Raw genomic sequence first — 9,543 nt, forward strand, 5'->3', positions numbered from 1 at the left:
GTGTGTGTGTGTGTGTGTGTGTGTGTGTGTGAGTGTGTGTGAGTATGAGTGTGTGTGAGTGTGTGTGAGTGTGTGAGTGTGTGTGAGTGTGTGTGGGTGTGAGAGTGTGTGGGTGTGAGCGTGTGTGAGCGTGTGAGCGTGTGAGGGTGTGAGTGTGTGTGAGTGTGTGAGAGTGTGTGTGAGAGTGTGTGTGAGTGTGTGAGTGTGAGAGTATGTGTGTGAGTGTGTGTGTGAGTGTGTGTGTGAGTGTGTGTGTGTGTATGCAGGTCAAAGGATAGTCAGAGGACAGCTTTCAGGAGTCAGCTCTCTCTTTCCACCTTAGGTTCCAGAGGTCAGACTCAAGTTATTAAGATTTTGTGGCAAGTGCTTTAATAGTTGAGCCATCTTGCTGACATAAGGTCTTCACATAATGGAATACCACTTCCCCACAATATGGCCTAGTGTGCTAGTTATTAGCTGTCTCTTATGTTAACAAAAACCTGAGAACAACGTATAAAGAGGAAAGTTTGATTTAGTTCAGATTCCATTGTTTTAGGGTCTGTGATGAGGCAACACTTCACAGCAGGAATGTGAGCTGTTTATTTCATGGCCAAAACATAAAACAAAGAAAGTGGGAGATTCCAGGGCATACCCTCAATGACCCATAAACCTTTCTCCAGGTCCTACCTCTTAGTGTTTTTAACCACTTCCCAATAATCCCTTAGTTGAGAATCAAGTATTTAACACAGGCTTGAGGTGGACATGCCAGACCTAAACTATAGCATCCCCCTGTTGCACAGATTTCTAAAGTACCTCCCATTGTCCTTCTCAGCTGTCTGTCCCTCCTCCAGGGTTTCTGTCCGGACTGCAGTCTTGTTCTCCCATTGGCGCCCCACACACTGCTGTTCGGGCTCCACTTCCCAGCCCTTAGAAGAGTGATTGTTTGAATTTGTCATCAGGGGTTCCTGAGAGGGAAACTGAGGCAGGAAGGGCCTGGGGCTGGGAATAGAGGAGACCTCAGGTGGCTAGGAAGGTGGGTGAGAGCAGACTTTTGGGAAACAACTTCAGTGAGATAGCTCATTTAATGGAGAGAACAAAGGCTGCTTAAACCTTTGGGAGTGGGTAGGGGCTTCAGGGCGTACATCATTGGCCAGGGCCAAGGCATTAGAGATGCCTCATTTGCATAAGGAGGAATTTTAGGTGCTGTTGGACATGACCTTATAAGGCAAGAAGAAGTTTGATCTGGCTATAAGGCTATGTAAACTCCTTTGGGGGTGGGGGGATGTGGGGGTGCAGGGCTGTGTGTGCTGGCAGATGCAGGCCCAGGGTAGGGCGGGGAGTGAATCCTACTCCTGTCGATTTTAGGATGAGATTTTCAGGGTTTGGACATGTCTCCACCCTACTCTTGTTTCAGGCTGGTTCCTTCTGGTCCCATGGTTCCCCAGCCCCACACCTTCCCTTTTCATTTTATAAAGGGGAGGTGTCATCATGGTCAATAGCCCCTAGGTGGGGAATGGTTTGGTACTCAATCAGAACCTGGTTGGTAGTGACTTTGGCAATGTTGCTTACTTGCTGTTTTAGAAATTGGATGAAACAGGGGCCAGGATGAGGAATGTCCCAATGGCCAATACAGACCCAGGGAAGGAAGAAGCCAGGCTACCAGAGGATTTGAGTACCATGGTGTGTAGGTACCAGGGACATAGCGGGCTCAGAGATCTCACCGAGATCCTTAAGTACCTGTACCTGTTGTTCTACCAGCCCAGATCCATTAACATAGAAGCAGCATTCCTCCCCCAGTACAACAGCTCGTTACTACTCCCTGCTCAGTGGAGAGCTCTCCTGTTTTTTAAGGCAACCCCCACGAGGGAGGCTGTCACTGGAGGAACTCGAGGCTTTCTGGGGTGGAGGCCTGGTGAAGCTTGTCCTGGAAGTTGTCAGCCAGCCATTATGCCTGTGCCAGAGCCACCCCAGAAGCCCCTGTTGCTCTTAGACCAGGCCAAATCAGACAAACATGGAATTGAAGAGCTCCCTCTTTCTCCAGTCCCCTCCGAACTGCCAGGCAATTTCTTTAGATTTACAGGTAAACCTGTGGGGTAATCAATGCGTATGTGCAAAATCTCAGAGGGAGGAGTTAGCACATGGACTGATGATGTTACTGCACCAGAGAAAAGCAGGGGCGGGGCAGGGTGCAGTTAACACATGGCTGGTGACAGACAGTGATGTAACATGGTGGGAGAAGGTCTTATGAGGCAAAGTGGGAAGGAAAGATGAAAAAGAGGAATGTTTTGTAACTTTAATGTGGGTAAGGACCCACAGGGGTCATAAAGCAAGATGTTAATGGGAACAGCTGCTAACAATGGCGGTGGAGGGGGAGACGGATGTGGCGCAGTGTGGGGGAGGAGAAGAGGCACAGAAAAAGTAGGGGGAGGGGAGGAGTTGGGGTGAGTAGTTAGATGGAAGAAGTCAGCCATGTACTGGATGTATTGTAACCAGAGAAGGGAGGCTCAGACCTCCTGGGTGATTTTGACTCCCTGGTCCACGACATGTCAGTAGATTTGGTCCACGACATGTCAGTAGATTTGGTTGTGGAGCAGGACCAACTTGGAAATATGTAGGTCAGTGGCAGGGTATGGAGAAGTAATACTTGCCTGCTACTCCTGTCTTCCAGCGTTTGCTGCAGAGGCCTGGGATATCCGTGTCTGGGTTGGTTGTCGAGTTGAGTTTACTGGATCCTGTCCGTCCTATTTTGTAATTCTAGTGGCAGCGGCTCCATAGGTGTCGAGGTCTTGGAGACAGGATTTATCCCCGTTGGTGATATGGAAAGCAGATGAAGGGGTGATCAAGGCCAAGAGAGGCTGGATGTATTGGGAGTCTCAAAGGCTCCTGCACCCTTTTGAAGGGCAATCTCCTGTTTCTATAATAATAGGTTCTCTAACAAAAAATCTCCAGTGATGGGTATTAGGAGGATTAGGGAGGGCCTGGGCAATAGTGGAGTTAGAATGGAGATTAACAAAGACAGCCATAATAATGGAGGAGAGGGTGGGGTGGAGGGGGTGGGGTGGGGAGGCCAGGACATACCTTGAGCAACAACCACCAGGTCATGATCCTTCCAGGAGATCATGTTGTGCAGTCATGGGTGGCTTCTCCTTCACCTCCTCAGTTCTTGACTCATCAGTAAGAGACAGGCCATCTGCTTGATTGATGGGGTGACATTAGACATTTCTGGTACCCAAGTAGGTCTGGGTACATTCTATAGAAAGACACTAACAAAACCCCTTCCCATTGTGAGGAGAGGGTTGGTTCCTTTCATATTCTATCTAAGGGATCAGGCCATGGTACCAGGATGGGAGGAGTTAGTCCTGGTGGAGGGAGATAGATAGGAGGGTGTTTAGAACCTTTCATATTCTATCTAAGGGATCAGGTCATGGTACCAGGATGGGAGGAGTTAGTCCTGGTGGAGGGAGGTAGATAGGAGGGTGTTTAGAACCTTTATAAGTATCAAATATATTTAGAATGGCTAGGGCCATTGCTAATTAAACTTTTGTTGGGGAGGGGGTAGGTGATTTTTTTTTTAAGTTGAGCTTTTAGAGTTTCATGTGTTTTTATAATTCCTTGGCTCTGGGGACTGTAAGAAATCCCCTTGTGATGGGCAATCTGTGAGCTGAAGGTTTAAACTGGGAGCTGGTAAAGGCAGGTCCATTGTCAGTTTTTAGTCTGCTGAGGAACGCCCATGATGGTAAAGGTGGAGCACATGGGTGAATTCATCTTTCTGAACTTTCTCCCATTTGGGCTGTCACTCATATGAAATGTAGGGATGCACAAGAGAAGCACGTTTTTATTATCCTCTGAAGTTGGGCAATACGGACGTAAGGGAAGTAGGCATGAAACTCTTTTATATTTGTGTGTGTGTGTGTGTGTGTGTGTGTGTGTGAATGAAATGGATCTGCTTGCTCGACCGAGGCTGTGAATGCTCCTATAGAGGCAGTCTGTTCAGCGAGGGCTCAGATACTGGACCTTGTAGGGATCTCTGAGATCCGACTTGCTCGATGCAGAGGGGAGCGGCCCTTTCCTGTAAGAGGATGGAGATGTGGATGAGAAGAGGGGATAGTGGATTTTCAACTAGTTTGACAAAGAATCTTGATAACCAGGGAAGCAAATTAATAACATATACACTGTCTGAGAAAAGAATAAAGGGCCCATTGAGTTCTTTGAGGACTAAATAAATTACATATAGTTCTATATATTTGGGGAGCAATGAGGCAACTCTCTAAATCAAAGTTCATTCCTGGGGGAGTGGTACATTATTGCCATGGCTCTCCTCTTCCCTCCACCAGTAAATACTGAGCAGGTCTTTCTAATGGGCCTTTTTAAAGCGCCAGAACAGAGGTAGGGCAGAAACCCAACCTTTGTTAGGATAATAATATCAATTTCTCTCAGGAATCCTATTAGGCTAAAACCAAAGTGGGAGTGATTTCTGAGTAGCCCCTGAATATTGGTGAGAAAAGGGGGTGACATGGACATGGAGTTCTTCTCTTAAGATTTTCCGGGCTCTCCCCCTGCCATTTCTAATCATAATTGTGAGTGCATGAATCTCAGTTAGAATTCTAGGTGCACTGCACACCAGGTTGTAGAGCCATTCCAGCAATCTCCAGGCCTGATACAGTGCTCCCATGAGAATAGGGGAGGAGTTACAAAGAAGCTGTTGGGCACTATTGGAGCATACCTAGGGAGTGCTATGTCTTCTGGGGCTGGATTAATGGTACCTAAAGCCTCACCTTGGAAGAGAGCTTGAGGAAACGAAGGGGTTTTTGTTTGTTTTGTGTTAATCGCCGTTTAGGAGATCAAAGAGAGGCTGTAGGTGTAGCATAAAGGGTTAGGAATGTCTGCCCAGTTATTGTGTTTGGTGCTTGTTGAATAAATCTATAAGTATTTATCTCAATTATTTGGGAGCTAGCCAGGTTAGAAAAACCTGCAGCTTTTAGATTTCATTGTATAGCTGAAGCCAATTAAGGTTTCACAAAAAGCTTTGGAGAGAGGTGAGAGCTAAGATTTGAGGGCAGGAAAGGGTGGGTTTGAGAGCGTGCATTGAGGTGAGGGAAATTTCCATTCCCAAGACTGTGATGGGTAGAGTAAGGTGTATTTTGTGAGGAGCTATTTTAAATCCAAGGGAGGAGAGATAATGTGTTAGTTGATCCTTAGTTTGAGAGGGGGAGGTGGAAGAGTCTCTCCACACCAAGTTATTATCCATTTAATGAGAACTGTGGCGATCTCTGTCAAAGTAGGGCCTTAGTGCTATGGCAATGACTTCTTAGCACATGGTGGGACTATTTGCCATACCTTGGAGGAGGACTGTCCACTCATATGGTAAGTAAGGCCAGCCCATAGTTGTTAATGGGGTTTATTGAGAACATAAAGCATTGGCAATTCTGTGGGTAGAGGGGGAATAGAAAAAATTTAGTCTTTAGTATCTATAGCTAAGAGAGGGGCATTTGTGAAATGATGGAGACAAGGGGTCTCCCCCTTTGGGGAGCCCTCAAACCCACATGGTTTTATTGTCATTAAATCTTGAAGTAGTCTCCATCCCCCCAGAACTTTTTTATAGCCAACACAGGTGTGTTCCATGGACTGTAGGAAAGGCGAATATGGTGAAGTTGGGGTTGTTTTTTTACTGTGTGAGTGCTTAAAGGTTTCCCTTCATAGAGGCCATTGTTTAACCCAGATAAGCTTGTTGGAGACCAGTCAAGGCAGGAAGTGTTTTATTTAACAGCCACCCTTAGTGTTAGCATACTGTCTAAACTCCATCCTCACAGTCACACGGCAACAGCCAGGTATGCTCCCCCCCACAGTTACCTGGCAGCAGCCAGGTAGGCCTGCCCACTATAAAAAAGGCTGCTTGCCCCTCCTCTCTCTCTTGCTCTCCTGCTCTCTTGATCTCTTGATCCCTCTGTCCCTTTGCCCCTTCCCCCTTCCCCTCCCCCTCTCTCCACGTGGTCATGGCCGGCCTCCTCTACTTCTCTACTTCTCTACTTTCTCTCTCTCTCTCTCTCTCCCTCGCTCTCTCCCTCTCTCTCTCTCTCTCTCTCTCTCTCTCTCCCTCTCTCTGCCTCTACTACCCTCTTAACTCTCCTCCCCATGCCCTGAATAAACTCTATTCTATACTGTACTGTGGCTGGTCCCTAAGGGGAAGGAATATCTCGGCATGGGCCCGCTGAGACATCCCCTTCCCCCATACCTCACCACACATACACACACACATATAGAACATATTCCCTTTCTCTTTCTCTTTTTTTTTTTTTTTTTCGAGACAGGGTTTCTCTGTATAGCTCTGGCTGTCCTGGAACTCACTTGGTAGATCAGGCTGGCCTCGAACTCAGAAATCCGCCTGTCTCTGCCTCCCAAGTGCTGGGATTAAAGGCGTGCGCCACCGCCGCCCGGTTCTCTTTATCTTTTTTATAAACAAATCGCTCAGTGTTTGGGGGAGTGTTTTAAAAGTTTTTATGAGTATAATTGTTACTGAAGATATAATCATTTATCTTACTGTAATTTTGTTTTGTATTGCTTTTTGGCTGACTAGTAAGAGTAACTTCCAGAGCCTCCAGAATCTCTTCCTAGATGATAAATGCAATGCTGGCCACAAGGGGGCGTATCGTGTCTGTAGAACCATCGGAGTCTCCCATTTGTAGGCTTGTTTGGTGGTAAAGGCATGGGAGAGCCCTCCTATGCATAGAAGTTGAGGCGGAGAAATTAGCTCTCAGTCTTATGAGACCTCTTGTTGTCTTAAGATAGTTTTATCTGCTCCAGTACCAAGTAGACTTTTGTCACCTATTTTTCAGGTTATCTTTGGGTGGGGCCTTCTGAGATGCTGGAAACCCAGGAAGCTTCTTCTGGAGCAGTTTTCCCTGTTAATATCAGTGCCAACGGCTGCCCCATTTTATGTTTAAAGGCTCCACTGGGCTGTTATTCTAGTCATAATGGGACCAGCAGTCTCTCCTCCAGGGGGAAGAAGCCCCTACAGCACTGGAGACAGACTGTTTTGGGGGTGGTGGCATTCTGATGAAGTGGGTCCTTAGGGCATGTACCTTTCCAGTGGCTCCTCTTTCCACATTTAAAACAAGCCCCTTCTGTGTTCTATTGCTGCTGCAAAGGCCTGGGCAATGGAAGCAGCCAGATGGGATTCTGTCTCAATATCTTGAGTGACCACAATCCATCTATCATAGTGTTTATCTTTGAGGCCATGGCAGGTAACCTGTGGTGAAGTCTGGGGTGCCACAGAGCTGCTGGGTAGTGGAAGGGGGAGGGTAAGGGGGACGACTGTCCTGCAGTATGACATAGGGTAGGTATTGCTGCAGGTATAATCAGTTATCCTGCTGTAATTTTGGGTGGGACCAATACAATGCCAAGGAGTACCCTTGGCCGGAAGGTGTTGGTTGCCCCTTCATTGTACCCAGTCCCTCATGATGGCAGAAGCTGAAAATAAGAGAGGGGCAATTGATGTCTCCTGGAGTGAGGGTTGGGAGAGGATTGCCCATCTTCCTCCTGCATGTCCTGGCAGTCTCCATGTCCTATGTTGTGGTGCCAGCTGCTGTTCCTTCTCTGCCTCCCAGCTTGTAATAGTGTAATCAACCAACAATCACAAACAGTGCTTCATGAGAGGAGAAGGAAGGAGAAATAAGGCCAGGAGTGGAAGATGGCTATGAACCCTATGAGAACAGACTCTTGGGAGACAGCTTCAATGTGACAGCTCATTTAATGGGGAGAATAAAGGCTGACTAAACCTTTGGGAGTGGGTAGGGGCTTCAGGATGAGCATACATCATTGGCCAGGGCCAGGACTCTGGGGATACTTTATTTGGATAAGTAGGAATTTCAAGTCCTGCTAGACATGACCTTATAAGGAGAGAGGAAGTTTGACCTGGCTCGTTGGCCTCCTCTGGGGGCCAAATGTGGAGGCATAGGGATATGTGTGCTGGGAGACAAAGGCCAGGGCCAGGGAGGAGGAGTGATCCTATACCTGCTTATCTCAGGATGAGAGTTCCAGGGTTTGGAGATGCTTCAACCCTACTCTTTCTCATGGACCACTATGCGGGCTGAACAATTCTTATAGGATATGCCTGTTAGGACCTAGGTAAGATAGAAGGGCCTAGGTAACATGGATAGCCTGTTGCTATAAGGAAACTTTTCATACATTTCTCCTGTTACTAGGAAACTAACTTTCTTTCTTTCTTTCTTTCTTTCTTTCTTTCTTTCTTTCTTTCTTTCTTTCTTTCTTCCTTTTTAAACATTTTGCTCCAGGTGCGGCAGCATACACCTTTTTTAAAAAATTATTTATTTGTTTTATGTATATGAATACATTGTCGCTGTCTTCAAACACACCAGAGGAGGTCATTGGATCCCATTACAGATGGTTGTAAGCCACCATGTGGTTGCTGGGAATTGAACTCAGGACCTCTGGAAGAGCAGTCAGTGCTCTTAACCTCTGAGCCATCTCTCCAGCCCCCAACTAGGAAACTTTCTAATGCCAAGATTGATTATATATTCTGTTATGGTCTGTGCCCTTGGAAACTAGTCATGATAGAAGTCAGAACTGTTTTGTATAGTTACCCAAAATAAGCTTGGACACAAACCAACCACCCAACAGCACTTCCTGCACCTGTATATAAGCTTTTATGGTATTTTTCTGTATAAGCTACCCCTGGGATGGACCCTAACATAAGAGAGACACTTGCACCAATATAAGAAACTATTTGAAGTAAGACTTCCATTTTGTTGTTGTTTTTTGTTTTGTTTTTTTTTTTGTTTTGTTTTTTTTTTTGTTTTTTGTTTTTCGAGACAGGGTTTCTCTGTGTAGCCCTGGCTGTCCTGGAACTCACTCGGTAGACCAGGCGGGCCTAGAACTCCGAAATCTGCCTGCCTCTGCCTCCCAAGTGCTGGGATTAAAGGCGTGCGCCACCACTGCCCGGCTAAGACTTCCATTTTGAGTAGCGGTCCAATAAAGTTTAAATTCCTAAGACCTCCCTGGGAACTGACATCCTACTTGGGAGAAAGAGACACGTACGTGGGTAACTGACATCCCAGTTGACAAATTAAGACTTGGATGTTAGACAAGTCCCTTCCTAGTAGACAAGTTAGGACATGAATATTAGACAAGGCAAGTCCCCTGCCACAGTTGAATACCCCAACCAATGGGAACAGAATAAATGTACAACAAAGTCATATACCTAGGGAAACACCCTAGAAAGGGGGGCAGGTTCTGATATTAAAGTCCTGTTCTCCAATTGTTTCTTGATTTGTCAGTAAAGAAGGCTGGGGGTCAATTGCTGGGCAGAAGGTACAGGCAGGACTTCAGGATCCCAAGAGGAAAAGAGATGGATCTTTCTGCCATGCTTTGGAGGAAGAAGAATGTAGCAACCATGTGAGGCCTTGGGGAGAGCTGGGGCCTGGGGCCTGTGGCAGGTGGCCAAGGATGTATGGCAGGGGCCAGGTGGGACTAGCCACACTGAAGTTTAGGGCAAGTGGAGAGACGGAGATAATAGATTGGCAAGGGCACACTTTTCCAGGTGGGAGA

This window comes from Grammomys surdaster, unplaced genomic scaffold (assembly GCF_004785775.1).
Source record: "Grammomys surdaster isolate TR1022 unplaced genomic scaffold, NIH_TR_1.0 205, whole genome shotgun sequence".
NCBI classification, from domain to species: Eukaryota; Metazoa; Chordata; class Mammalia; order Rodentia; family Muridae; genus Grammomys; species Grammomys surdaster.